The following is a 15,769-nucleotide window of genomic DNA, read 5'->3' as shown; positions in this document are numbered from 1 at the left end:
CATGCAGTTTGTTTCTTTGAATGAATCCGTTTAGCATGTGGCAATGAATGAATGACAAAATCTCCAATCATTGAATTAAAACATGCAGTGTGTTTCATTGAATGTAAGAGTGCCGTTTGATTCACTAAATAAAGGAGTTAATCAGTATTGTTCGTTAACTAAATGAGTAAAGTTTGATTCATTGACTGAATGAATTATCTCTACTCATTGGAATAGCACGACCAGTGTGTTTCATTGAATGAATGATTGCCGGCTCATTCATTGCATGAATGAATGCTGTTGGATTCATTAAATAAATAAATTACGTTTGCTTCATTGAATCTATGAAAACCGTTTGTTTCACTGAATCAATCATTGAAGTTGGATTTATTGACTATATGAATGCAGTTAGTTTGATTGAATGAAAGCGTAAAGTTCGAGGTTTTGTATAAATTAGAGAAGCTCTTCTCGTTACATTCTAACGTGCAGTTTGTTCATTGAATGAATCTGTTAAGTTTAACACTATGAATGAAGGAGAGACGCTCTACTCTTTGAATTAACAACTGCAGTTTCTTTCATTGAATGAATGCGTTTAGCATGTGGCGATGAATGAATGGCAAAAGATCTAGTCATTGAATTAACACAAGCAGTGAGTATCGTTGATTCACTAAATAAAAGAGTTAATTTATTTCGTTGAATCAATGAATACCGTTTGATGCATTGAATCAATTATTTGACTTTAATACAACGATGCAGTTTGTCAACTGTTAATTTAGAAACATTTAGTATACGACAGAATTTTTACTCGTCTAATTACAAATGCAGATTGTTCCATTGAATGAATGAATTATGTTTGAAACTTTAAATGATTGAGAGAAGTTCTACACATTGAATGAACATGTGCAGTTTGTTGCAGTGAATGAATGCGTTCAGCTGGTGGTATTGAATAAATGGCAAAAGATCTACTCATTGAATTAACACATGCCGTGTGTTTCTTTGAAATAAAGTGTGCAGTTTGTTTCACGAACTAAATGAATAAAGTTTGTTTCATTGACTGAATGATTTGTCTCTACTCATTGGAATAGCATGTTCAGTGTGTTTCAGTGAATGAATGATTGCCGGCTGATTCATTGAATGAATGAATGCTGTTGGATTCATTAAATAAATAAATTACGTTTGCTTCATTGAAACTATGAAAACCGTTTGAGCAATTGTTTCAATGATTGAAGATGGATTTATTGACTACATGAATGCAGTTAGTTTGATTGAATGAAAGTATTAATTTCAAGGTTTTGTATAAATGCGAGAAGCTCTTCCCATTACATTAAAACGTGCAGTTAGTTTCATTGAATGTTTGAGTTAAGCTTGACACTATGAATGAATGAGAGAGCTCTCCTCTTTGAATTAACAAGTGCAGTCATTTTCATTGAATGAATGCATGCAGTTTGTTTCTTTGAATGAATCCGTTTAGCATGTGGCAATGAATGAATGACAAAATCTCCAATCATTGAATTAAAACATGCAGTGTGTTTCATTGAATGTAAGAGTGCCGTTTGATTCACTAAATAAAGGAGTTAATCAGTATTGTTCGTTAACTAAATGAGTAAAGTTTGTTTCATTGACTGAATGAATTATCTCTACTCATTGGAATAGGACGACCAGTGTGTTTCATTGAATGAATGATTGCCGGCTCATTCATTGCATGAATGAATGCTGTTGGATTCATTAAATAAATAAATTACGTTTGCTTCATTGAATCTATGAAAACCGTTTGTTTCACTGAATCAATCATTGAAGTTGGATTTATTGACTAGATGAATGCAGTTAGTTTGATTGAATGAAAGCGTAAAGTTCGAGGTTTTGTATAAATTAGAGAAGCTCTTCTCGTTACATTCTAACGTGCAGTTTGTTCATTGAATGAATCTGTTAAGTTTAACACTATGAATGAAGGAGAGACGCTCTACTCTTTGAATTAACAAGTGCAGTTTCTTTCATTGAATGAATGCGTTTAGCATGTGGCGATGAATGAATGGCAAAAGATCTAGTCATTGAATTAACACAAGCAGTGAGTATCGTTGATTCACTAAATAAAAGAGTTAATTTATTTCGTTGAATCAATGAATACCGTTTGATGCATTGAATCAATTATTTGACTTTAATACAACGATGCAGTTTGTAAACTGTTAATTTAGAAACATTTAGTATACGACAGAATGTTTACTCGTCTAATTACAAATGCAGATTGTTCCATTGAATGAATGAATTATGTTTGAAACTTTAAATGATTGAGAGAAGTTCTACACATTGAATGAACATGTGCAGTTTGTTGCAGTGAATGAATGCGTTCAGCTGGTGGTATTGAATAAATGGCAAAAGATCTACTCATTGAATTAACACATGCCGTGTGTTTCTTTGAAATAAAGTGTGCAGTTTGTTTCACGAACTAAATGAATAAAGTTTGTTTCATTGACTGAATGATTTGTCTCTACTCATTGGAATAGCATGTTCAGTGTGTTTCAGTGAATGAATGATTGCCGGCTGATTCATTGAATGAATGAATGCTGTTGGATTCATTAAATAAATAAATTACGTTTGCTTCATTGAAACTATGAAAACCGTTTGAGCAATTGTTTCAATGATTGAAGATGGATTTATTGACTACATGAATGCAGTTAGTTTGATTGAATGAAAGTATTAATTTCAAGGTTTTGTATAAATGCGAGAAGCTCTTCCCGTTACATTAAAACGTGCAGTTAGTTTCATTGAATGTTTGAGTTAAGCTTGACACTATGAATGAATGAGAGAGCTCTCCTCTTTGAATTAACAAGTGCAGTCATTTTCATTGAATGAATGCATGCAGTTTGTTTCTTTGAATGAATCCGTTTAGCATGTGGCAATGAATGAATGACAAAATCTCCAATCATTGAATTAAAACATGCAGTGTGTTTCATTGAATGTAAGAGTGCCGTTTGATTCACTAAATAAAGGAGTTAATCAGTATTGTTCGTTAACTAAATGAGTAAAGTTTGTTTCATTGACTGAATGAATTATCTCTACTCATTGGAATAGCACGACCAGTGTGTTTCATTGAATGAATGATTGCCGGCTCATTCATTGCATGAATGAATGCTGTTGGATTCATTAAATAAATAAATTACGTTTGCTTCATTGAATCTATGAAAACCGCTTGTTTCACTGAATCAATCATTGAAGTTGGATTTATTGACTATATGAATGCAGTTAGTTTGATTGAATGAAAGCGTAAAGTTCGAGGTTTTGTATAAATTAGAGAAGCTCTTCTCGTTACATTCTAACGTGCAGTTTGTTCATTGAATGAATCTGTTAAGTTTAACACTATGAATGAAGGAGAGACGCTCTACTCTTTGAATTAACAAGTGCAGTTTCTTTCATTGAATGAATGCGTTTAGCATGTGGCGATGAATGAATGGCAAAAGATCTAGTCATTGAATTAACACAAGCAGTGAGTATCGTTGATTCACTAAATAAAAGAGTTAATTTATTTCGTTGAATCAATGAATACCGTTTGATGCATTGAATCAATTATTTGACTTTAATACAACGATGCAGTTTGTCAACTGTTAATTTAGAAACATTTAGTATACGACAGAATTTTTACTCGTCTAATTACAAATGCAGATTGTTCCATTGAATGAATGAATTATGTTTGAAACTTTAAATGATTGAGAGAAGTTCTACACATTGAATGAACATGTGCAGTTTGTTGCAGTGAATGAATGCGTTCAGCTGGTGGTATTGAATAAATGGCAAAAGATCTACTCATTGAATTAACACATGCCGTGTGTTTCTTTGAAATAAAGTGTGCAGTTTGTTTCACGAACTAAATGAATAAAGTTTGTTTCATTGACTGAATGATTTGTCTCTACTCATTGGAATAGCATGTTCAGTGTGTTTCAGTGAATGAATGATTGCCGGCTGATTCATTGAATGAATGAATGCTGTTGGATTCATTAAATAAATAAATTACGTTTGCTTCATTCAAACTATGAAAACCGTTTGAGCAATTGTTTCAATGATTGAAGATGGATTTATTGACTACATGAATGCAGTTAGTTTGATTGAATGAAAGTATTAATTTCAAGGTTTTGTATAAATGCGAGAAGCTCTTCCCGTTACATTAAAACGTGCAGTTAGTTTCATTGAATGTTTGAGTTAAGCTTGACACTATGAATGAATGAGAGAGCTCTCCTCTTTGAATTAACAAGTGCAGTCATTTTCATTGAATGAATGCATGCAGTTTGTTTCTTTGAATGAATCCGTTTAGCATGTGGCAATGAATGAATGACAAAATCTCCAATCATTGAATTAAAACATGCAGTGTGTTTCATTGAATGTAAGAGTGCCGTTTGATTCACTAAATAAAGGAGTTAATCAGTATTGTTCGTTAACTAAATGAGTAAAGTTTGTTTCATTGACTGAATGAATTATCTCTACTCATTGGAATAGCACGACCAGTGTGTTTCATTGAATGAATGATTGCCGGCTCATTCATTGCATGAATGAATGCTGTTGGATTCATTAAATAAATAAATTACGTTTGCTTCATTGAATCTATGAAAACCGTTTGTTTCACTGAATCAATCATTGAAGTTGGATTTATTGACTATATGAATGCAGTTAGTTTGATTGAATGAAAGCGTAAAGTTCGAGGTTTTGTATAAATTAGAGAAGCTCTTCTCGTTACATTCTAACGTGCAGTTTGTTCATTGAATGAATCTGTTAAGTTTAACACTATGAATGAAGGAGAGACGCTCTACTCTTTGAATTAACAAGTGCAGTTTCTTTCATTGAATGAATGCGTTTAGCATGTGGCGATGAATGAATGGCAAAAGATCTAGTCATTGAATTAACACAAGCAGTGAGTATCGTTGATTCACTAAATAAAAGAGTTAATTTATTTCGTTGAATCAATGAATACCGTTTGATGCATTGAATCAATTATTTGACTTTAATACAACGATGCAGTTTGTCAACTGTTAATTTAGAAACATTTAGTATACGACAGAATTTTTACTCGTCTAATTACAAATGCAGATTGTTCCATTGAATGAATGAATTATGTTTGAAACTTTAAATGATTGAGAGAAGTTCTACACATTGAATGAACATGTGCAGTTTGTTGCAGTGAATGAATGCGTTCAGCTGGTGGTATTGAATAAATGGCAAAAGATCTACTCATTGAATTAACACATGCCGTGTGTTTCTTTGAAATAAAGTGTGCAGTTTGTTTCACGAACTAAATGAATAAAGTTTGTTTCATTGACTGAATGATTTGTCTCTACTCATTGGAATAGCATGTTCAGTGTGTTTCAGTGAATGAATGATTGCCGGCTGATTCATTGAATGAATGAATGCTGTTGGATTCATTAAATAAATAAATTACGTTTGCTTCATTGAAACTATGAAAACCGTTTGAGCAATTGTTTCAATGATTGAAGATGGATTTATTGACTACATGAATGCAGTTAGTTTGATTGAATGAAAGTATTAATTTCAAGGTTTTGTATAAATGCGAGAAGCTCTTCCCGTTACATTAAAACGTGCAGTTAGTTTCATTGAATGTTTGAGTTAAGCTTGACACTATGAATGAATGAGAGAGCTCTCCTCTTTGAATTAACAAGTGCAGTCATTTTCATTGAATGAATGCATGCAGTTTGTTTCTTTGAATGAATCCGTTTAGCATGTGGCAATGAATGAATGACAAAATCTCCAATCATTGAATTAAAACATGCAGTGTGTTTCATTGAATGTAAGAGTGCCGTTTGATTCACTAAATAAAGGAGTTAATCAGTATTGTTCGTGAACTAAATGAGTAAAGTTTGTTTCATTGACTGAATGAATTATCTCTACTCATTGGAATAGCACGACCAGTGTGTTTCATTGAATGAATGATTGCCGGCTCATTCATTGCATGAATGAATGCTGTTGGATTCATTAAATAAATAAATTACGTTTGCTTCATTGAATCTATGAAAACCGTTTGTTTCACTGAATCAATCATTGAAGTTGGATTTATTGACTATATGAATGCAGTTAGTTTGATTGAATGAAAGCGTAAAGTTCGAGGTTTTGTATAAATTAGAGAAGCTCTTCTCGTTACATTCTAACGTGCAGTTTGTTCATTGAATGAATCTGTTAAGTGTAACACTATGAATGAAGGAGAGACGCTCTACTCTTTGAATTAACAAGTGCAGTTTCTTTCATTGAATGAATGCGTTTAGCATGTGGCGATGAATGAATGGCAAAAGATCTAGTCATTGAATTAACACAAGCAGTGAGTATCGTTGATTCACTAAATAAAAGAGTTAATTTATTTCGTTGAATCAATGAATACCGTTTGATGCATTGAATCAATTATTTGACTTTAATACAACGATGCAGTTTGTAAACTGTTAATTTAGAAACATTTAGTATACGACAGAATGTTTACTCGTCTAATTACAAATGCAGATTGTTCCATTGAATGAATGAATTATGTTTGAAACTTTAAATGATTGAGAGAAGTTCTACACATTGAATGAACATGTGCAGTTTGTTGCAGTGAATGAATGCGTTCAGCTGGTGGTATTGAATAAATGGCAAAAGATCAACTCATTAAATTAACACATGCCGTGTGTTTCTTTGAAATAAAGTGTGCAGTTTGTTTCACGAACTAAATGAATAAAGTTTGTTTCATTGACTGAATGATTTGTCTCTACTCATTGGAATAGCATGTTCAGTGTGTTTCAGTGAATGAATGATTGCCGGCTGATTCATTGAATGAATGAATGCTGTTGGATTCATTAAATAAATAAATTACGTTTGCTTCATTGAAACTATGAAAACCGTTTGAGCAATTGTTTCAATGATTGAAGATGGATTTATTGACTACATGAATGCAGTTAGTTTGATTGAATGAAAGTATTAATTTCAAGGTTTTGTATAAATGCGAGAAGCTCTTCCCGTTACATTAAAACGTGCAGTTAGTTTCATTGAATGTTTGAGTTAAGCTTGACACTATGAATGAATGAGAGAGCTCTCCTCTTTGAATTAACAAGTGCAGTCATTTTCATTGAATGAATGCATGCAGTTTGTTTCTTTGAATGAATCCGTTTAGCATGTGGCAATGAATGAATGACAAAATCTCCAATCATTGAATTAAAACATGCAGTGTGTTTCATTGAATGTAAGAGTGCCGTTTGATTCACTAAATAAAGGAGTTAATCAGTATTGTTCGTTAACTAAATGAGTAAAGTTTGTTTCATTGACTGAATGAATTATCTCTACTCATTGGAATAGCACGACCAGTGTGTTTCAATGATTGCCGGCTCATTCATTGCATGAATGAATGCTGTTGGATTCATTAAATAAATAAATTACGTTTGCTTCATTGAATCTATGAAAACCGTTTGTTTCACTGAATCAATCATTGAAGTTGGATTTATTGACTATATGAATGCAGTTAGTTTGATTGAATGAAAGCGTAAAGTTCGAGGTTTTGTATAAATGAGAGAAGCTCTTCTCGTTACATTCTAACGTGCAGTTTGTTCATTGAATGAATCTGTTAAGTTTAACACTATGAATGAAGGAGAGACGCTCTACTCTTTGAATTAACAAGTGCAGTTTCTTTCATTGAATGAATGCGTTTAGCATGTGGCGATGAATGAATGGCAAAAGATCTAGTCATTGAATTAACACAAGCAGTGAGTATCGTTGATTCACTAAATAAAAGAGTTAATTTATTTCGTTGAATCAATGAATACCGTTTGATGCATTGAATCAATTATTTGACTTTAATACAACGATGCAGTTTGTAAACTGTTAATTTAGAAACATTTAGTATACGACAGAATGTTTACTCGTCTAATTACAAATGCAGATTGTTCCATTGAATGAATGAATTATGTTTGAAACTTTAAATGATTGAGAGAAGTTCTACACATTGAATGAACATGTGCAGTTTGTTGCAGTGAATGAATGCGTTCAGCTGGTGGTATTGAATAAATGGCAAAAGATCTACTCATTGAATTAACACATGCCGTGTGTTTCTTTGAAATAAAGTGTGCAGTTTGTTTCACGAACTAAATGAATAAAGTTTGTTTCATTGACTGAATGATTTGTCTCTACTCATTGGAATAGCATGTTCAGTGTGTTTCAGTGAATGAATGATTGCCGGCTGATTCATTGAATGAATGAATGCTGTTGGATTCATTAAATAAATAAATTACGTTTGCTTCATTCAAACTATGAAAACCGTTTGAGCAATTGTTTCAATGATTGAAGATGGATTTATTGACTACATGAATGCAGTTAGTTTGATTGAATGAAAGTATTAATTTCAAGGTTTTGTATAAATGCGAGAAGCTCTTCCCGTTACATTAAAACGTGCAGTTAGTTTCATTGAATGTTTGAGTTAAGCTTGACACTATGAATGAATGAGAGAGCTCTCCTCTTTGAATTAACAAGTGCAGTCATTTTCATTGAATGAATGCATGCAGTTTGTTTCTTTGAATGAATCCGTTTAGCATGTGGCAATGAATGAATGACAAAATCTCCAATCATTGAATTAAAACATGCAGTGTGTTTCATTGAATGTAAGAGTGCCGTTTGATTCACTAAATAAAGGAGTTAATCAGTATTGTTCGTTAACTAAATGAGTAAAGTTTGTTTCATTGACTGAATGAATTATCTCTACTCATTGGAATAGCACGACCAGTGTGTTTCATTGAATGAATGATTGCCGGCTCATTCATTGCATGAATGAATGCTGTTGGATTCATTAAATAAATAAATTACGTTTGCTTCATTGAATCTATGAAAACCGTTTGTTTCACTGAATCAATCATTGAAGTTGGATTTATTGACTATATGAATGCAGTTAGTTTGATTGAATGAAAGCGTAAAGTTCGAGGTTTTGTATAAATTAGAGAAGCTCTTCTCGTTACATTCTAACGTGCAGTTTGTTCATTGAATGAATCTGTTAAGTTTAACACTATGAATGAAGGAGAGACGCTCTACTCTTTGAATTAACAAGTGCAGTTTCTTTCATTGAATGAATGCGTTTAGCATGTGGCGATGAATGAATGGCAAAAGATCTAGTCATTGAATTAACACAAGCAGTGAGTATCGTTGATTCACTAAATAAAAGAGTTAATTTATTTCGTTGAATCAATGAATACCGTTTGATGCATTGAATCAATTATTTGACTTTAATACAACGATGCAGTTTGTCAACTGTTAATTTAGAAACATTTAGTATACGACAGAATTTTTACTCGTCTAATTACAAATGCAGATTGTTCCATTGAATGAATGAATTATGTTTGAAACTTTAAATGATTGAGAGAAGTTCTACACATTGAATGAACATGTGCAGTTTGTTGCAGTGAATGAATGCGTTCAGCTGGTGGTATTGAATAAATGGCAAAAGATCTACTCATTGAATTAACACATGCCGTGTGTTTCTTTGAAATAAAGTGTGCAGTTTGTTTCACGAACTAAATGAATAAAGTTTGTTTCATTGACTGAATGATTTGTCTCTACTCATTGGAATAGCATGTTCAGTGTGTTTCAGTGAATGAATGATTGCCGGCTGATTCATTGAATGAATGAATGCTGTTGGATTCATTAAATAAATAAATTACGTTTGCTTCATTGAAACTATGAAAACCGTTTGAGCAATTGTTTCAATGATTGAAGATGGATTTATTGACTACATGAATGCAGTTAGTTTGATTGAATGAAAGTATTAATTTCAAGGTTTTGTATAAATGCGAGAAGCTCTTCCCGTTACATTAAAACGTGCAGTTAGTTTCATTGAATGTTTGAGTTAAGCTTGACACTATGAATGAATGAGAGAGCTCTCCTCTTTGAATTAACAAGTGCAGTCATTTTCATTGAATGAATGCATGCAGTTTGTTTCTTTGAATGAATCCGTTTAGCATGTGGCAATGAATGAATGACAAAATCTCCAATCATTGAATTAAAACATGCAGTGTGTTTCATTGAATGTAAGAGTGCCGTTTGATTCACTAAATAAAGGAGTTAATCAGTATTGTTCGTGAACTAAATGAGTAAAGTTTGTTTCATTGACTGAATGAATTATCTCTACTCATTGGAATAGCACGACCAGTGTGTTTCATTGAATGAATGATTGCCGGCTCATTCATTGCATGAATGAATGCTGTTGGATTCATTAAATAAATAAATTACGTTTGCTTCATTGAATCTATGAAAACCGTTTGTTTCACTGAATCAATCATTGAAGTTGGATTTATTGACTATATGAATGCAGTTAGTTTGATTGAATGAAAGCGTAAAGTTCGAGGTTTTGTATAAATTAGAGAAGCTCTTCTCGTTACATTCTAACGTGCAGTTTGTTCATTGAATGAATCTGTTAAGTGTAACACTATGAATGAAGGAGAGACGCTCTACTCTTTGAATTAACAAGTGCAGTTTCTTTCATTGAATGAATGCGTTTAGCATGTGGCGATGAATGAATGGCAAAAGATCTAGTCATTGAATTAACACAAGCAGTGAGTATCGTTGATTCACTAAATAAAAGAGTTAATTTATTTCGTTGAATCAATGAATACCGTTTGATGCATTGAATCAATTATTTGACTTTAATACAACGATGCAGTTTGTCAACTGTTAATTTAGAAACATTTAGTATACGACAGAATTTTTACTCGTCTAATTACAAATGCAGATTGTTCCATTGAATGAATGAATTATGTTTGAAACTTTAAATGATTGAGAGAAGTTCTACACATTGAATGAACATGTGCAGTTTGTTGCAGTGAATGAATGCGTTCAGCTGGTGGTATTGAATAAATGGCAAAAGATCTACTCATTGAATTAACACATGCCGTGTGTTTCTTTGAAATAAAGTGTGCAGTTTGTTTCACGAACTAAATGAATAAAGTTTGTTTCATTGACTGAATGATTTGTCTCTACTCATTGGAATAGCATGTTCAGTGTGTTTCAGTGAATGAATGATTGCCGGCTGATTCATTGAATGAATGAATGCTGTTGGATTCATTAAATAAATAAATTACGTTTGCTTCATTGAAACTATGAAAACCGTTTGAGCAATTGTTTCAATGATTGAAGATGGATTTATTGACTACATGAATGCAGTTAGTTTGATTGAATGAAAGTATTAATTTCAAGGTTTTGTATAAATGCGAGAAGCTCTTCCCGTTACATTAAAACGTGCAGTTAGTTTCATTGAATGTTTGAGTTAAGCTTGACACTATGAATGAATGAGAGAGCTCTCCTCTTTGAATTAACAAGTGCAGTCATTTTCATTGAATGAATGCATGCAGTTTGTTTCTTTGAATGAATCCGTTTAGCATGTGGCAATGAATGAATGACAAAATCTCCAATCATTGAATTAAAACATGCAGTGTGTTTCATTGAATGTAAGAGTGCCGTTTGATTCACTAAATAAAGGAGTTAATCAGTATTGTTCGTGAACTAAATGAGTAAAGTTTGTTTCATTGACTGAATGAATTATCTCTACTCATTGGAATAGCACGACCAGTGTGTTTCATTGAATGAATGATTGCCGGCTCATTCATTGCATGAATGAATGCTGTTGGATTCATTAAATAAATAAATTACGTTTGCTTCATTGAATCTATGAAAACCGTTTGTTTCACTGAATCAATCATTGAAGTTGGATTTATTGACTATATGAATGCAGTTAGTTTGATTGAATGAAAGCGTAAAGTTCGAGGTTTTGTATAAATTAGAGAAGCTCTTCTCGTTACATTCTAACGTGCAGTTTGTTCATTGAATGAATCTGTTAAGTGTAACACTATGAATGAAGGAGAGACGCTCTACTCTTTGAATTAACAAGTGCAGTTTCTTTCATTGAATGAATGCGTTTAGCATGTGGCGATGAATGAATGGCAAAAGATCTAGTCATTGAATTAACACAAGCAGTGAGTATCGTTGATTCACTAAATAAAAGAGTTAATTTATTTCGTTGAATCAATGAATACCGTTTGATGCATTGAATCAATTATTTGACTTTAATACAACGATGCAGTTTGTCAACTGTTAATTTAGAAACATTTAGTATACGACAGAATTTTTACTCGTCTAATTACAAATGCAGATTGTTCCATTGAATGAATGAATTATGTTTGAAACTTTAAATGATTGAGAGAAGTTCTACACATTGAATGAACATGTGCAGTTTGTTGCAGTGAATGAATGCGTTCAGCTGGTGGTATTGAATAAATGGCAAAAGATCTACTCATTGAATTAACACATGCCGTGTGTTTCTTTGAAATAAAGTGTGCAGTTTGTTTCACGAACTAAATGAATAAAGTTTGTTTCATTGACTGAATGATTTGTCTCTACTCATTGGAATAGCATGTTCAGTGTGTTTCAGTGAATGAATGATTGCCGGCTGATTCATTGAATGAATGAATGCTGTTGGATTCATTAAATAAATAAATTACGTTTGCTTCATTGAAACTATGAAAACCGTTTGAGCAATTGTTTCAATGATTGAAGATGGATTTATTGACTACATGAATGCAGTTAGTTTGATTGAATGAAAGTATTAATTTCAAGGTTTTGTATAAATGCGAGAAGCTCTTCCCGTTACATTAAAACGTGCAGTTAGTTTCATTGAATGTTTGAGTTAAGCTTGACACTATGAATGAATGAGAGAGCTCTCCTCTTTGAATTAACAAGTGCAGTCATTTTCATTGAATGAATGCATGCAGTTTGTTTCTTTGAATGAATCCGTTTAGCATGTGGCAATGAATGAATGACAAAATCTCCAATCATTGAATTAAAACATGCAGTGTGTTTCATTGAATGTAAGAGTGCCGTTTGATTCACTAAATAAAGGAGTTAATCAGTATTGTTCGTTAACTAAATGAGTAAAGTTTGTTTCATTGACTGAATGAATTATCTCTACTCATTGGAATAGCACGACCAGTGTGTTTCATTGAATGAATGATTGCCGGCTCATTCATTGCATGAATGAATGCTGTTGGATTCATTAAATAAATAAATTACGTTTGCTTCATTGAATCTATGAAAACCGTTTGTTTCACTGAATCAATCATTGAAGTTGGATTTATTGACTATATGAATGCAGTTAGTTTGATTGAATGAAAGCGTAAAGTTCGAGGTTTTGTATAAATTAGAGAAGCTCTTCTCGTTACATTCTAACGTGCAGTTTGTTCATTGAATGAATCTGTTAAGTGTAACACTATGAATGAAGGAGAGACGCTCTACTCTTTGAATTAACAAGTGCAGTTTCTTTCATTGAATGAATGCGTTTAGCATGTGGCGATGAATGAATGGCAAAAGATCTAGTCATTGAATTAACACAAGCAGTGAGTATCGTTGATTCACTAAATAAAAGAGTTAATTTATTTCGTTGAATCAATGAATACCGTTTGATGCATTGAATCAATTATTTGACTTTAATACAACGATGCAGTTTGTAAACTGTTAATTTAGAAACATTTAGTATACGACAGAATGTTTACTCGTCTAATTACAAATGCAGATTGTTCCATTGAATGAATGAATTATGTTTGAAACTTTAAATGATTGAGAGAAGTTCTACACATTGAATGAACATGTGCAGTTTGTTGCAGTGAATGAATGCGTTCAGCTGGTGGTATTGAATAAATGGCAAAAGATCAACTCATTGAATTAACACATGCCGTGTGTTTCTTTGAAATAAAGTGTGCAGTTTGTTTCACGAACTAAATGAATAAAGTTTGTTTCATTGACTGAATGATTTGTCTCTACTCATTGGAATAGCATGTTCAGTGTGTTTCAGTGAATGAATGATTGCCGGCTGATTCATTGAATGAATGAATGCTGTTGGATTCATTAAATAAATAAATTACGTTTGCTTCATTGAAACTATGAAAACCGTTTGAGCAATTGTTTCAATGATTGAAGATGGATTTATTGACTACATGAATGCAGTTAGTTTGATTGAATGAAAGTATTAATTTCAAGGTTTTGTATAAATGCGAGAAGCTCTTCCCGTTACATTAAAACGTGCAGTTAGTTTCATTGAATGTTTGAGTTAAGCTTGACACTATGAATGAATGAGAGAGCTCTCCTCTTTGAATTAACAAGTGCAGTCATTTTCATTGAATGAATGCATGCAGTTTGTTTCTTTGAATGAATCCGTTTAGCATGTGGCAATGAATGAATGACAAAATCTCCAATCATTGAATTAAAACATGCAATGTGTTTCATTGAATGTAAGAGTGCCGTTTGATTCACTAAATAAAGGAGTTAATCAGTATTGTTCGTGAACTAAATGAGTAAAGTTTGTTTCATTGACTGAATGAATTATCTCTACTCATTGGAATAGCACGACCAGTGTGTTTCATTGAATGAATGATTGCCGGCTCATTCATTGCATGAATGAATGCTGTTGGATTCATTAAATAAATAAATTACGTTTGCTTCATTGAATCTATGAAAACCGTTTGTTTCACTGAATCAATCATTGAAGTTGGATTTATTGACTATATGAATGCAGTTAGTTTGATTGAATGAAAGCGTAAAGTTCGAGGTTTTGTATAAATTAGAGAAGCTCTTCTCGTTACATTCTAACGTGCAGTTTGTTCATTGAATGAATCTGTTAAGTGTAACACTATGAATGAAGGAGAGACGCTCTACTCTTTGAATTAACAAGTGCAGTTTCTTTCATTGAATGAATGCGTTTAGCATGTGGCGATGAATGAATGGCAAAAGATCTAGTCATTGAATTAACACAAGCAGTGAGTATCGTTGATTCACTAAATAAAAGAGTTAATTTATTTCGTTGAATCAATGAATACCGTTTGATGCATTGAATCAATTATTTGACTTTAATACAACGATGCAGTTTGTAAACTGTTAATTTAGAAACATTTAGTATACGACAGAATGTTTACTCGTCTAATTACAAATGCAGATTGTTCCATTGAATGAATGAATTATGTTTGAAACTTTAAATGATTGAGAGAAGTTCTACACATTGAATGAACATGTGCAGTTTGTTGCAGTGAATGAATGCGTTCAGCTGGTGGTATTGAATAAATGGCAAAAGATCTACTCATTGAATTAACACATGCCGTGTGTTTCTTTGAAATAAAGTGTGCAGTTTGTTTCACGAAGTAAATGAATAAAGTTTGTTTCATTGACTGAATGATTTGTCTCTACTCATTGGAATAGCATGTTCAGTGTGTTTCAGTGAATGAATGATTGCCGGCTGATTCATTGAATGAATGAATGCTGTTGGATTCATTAAATAAATAAATTACGTTTGCTTCATTGAAACTATGAAAACCGTTTGAGCAATTGTTTCAATGATTGAAGATGGATTTATTGACTACATGAATGCAGTTAGTTTGATTGAATGAAAGTATTAATTTCAAGGTTTTGTATAAATGCGAGAAGCTCTTCCCGTTACATTAAAACGTGCAGTTAGTTTCATTGAATGTTTGAGTTAAGCTTGACACTATGAATGAATGAGAGAGCTCTCCTCTTTGAATTAACAAGTGCAGTCATTTTCATTGAATGAATGCATGCAGTTTGTTTCTTTGAATGAATCCGTTTAGCATGTGGCAATGAATGAATGACAAAATCTCCAATCATTGAATTAAAACATGCAGTGTGTTTCATTGAATGTAAGAGTGCCGTTTGATTCACTAAATAAAGGAGTTAATCAGTATTGTTCGTTAACTAAATGAGTAAAGTTTGTTTCATTGACTGAATGAATTATCTC

The sequence above is a fragment of the Chiloscyllium plagiosum genome, unplaced genomic scaffold (assembly GCF_037043375.1).
Source record: "Chiloscyllium plagiosum isolate Xiang-an unplaced genomic scaffold, Cpla_swu_hap1 HiC_scaffold_18, whole genome shotgun sequence".
NCBI lineage: Eukaryota > Metazoa > Chordata > Chondrichthyes > Orectolobiformes > Hemiscylliidae > Chiloscyllium > Chiloscyllium plagiosum.
This window is presented reverse-complemented; position numbering follows the sequence as displayed.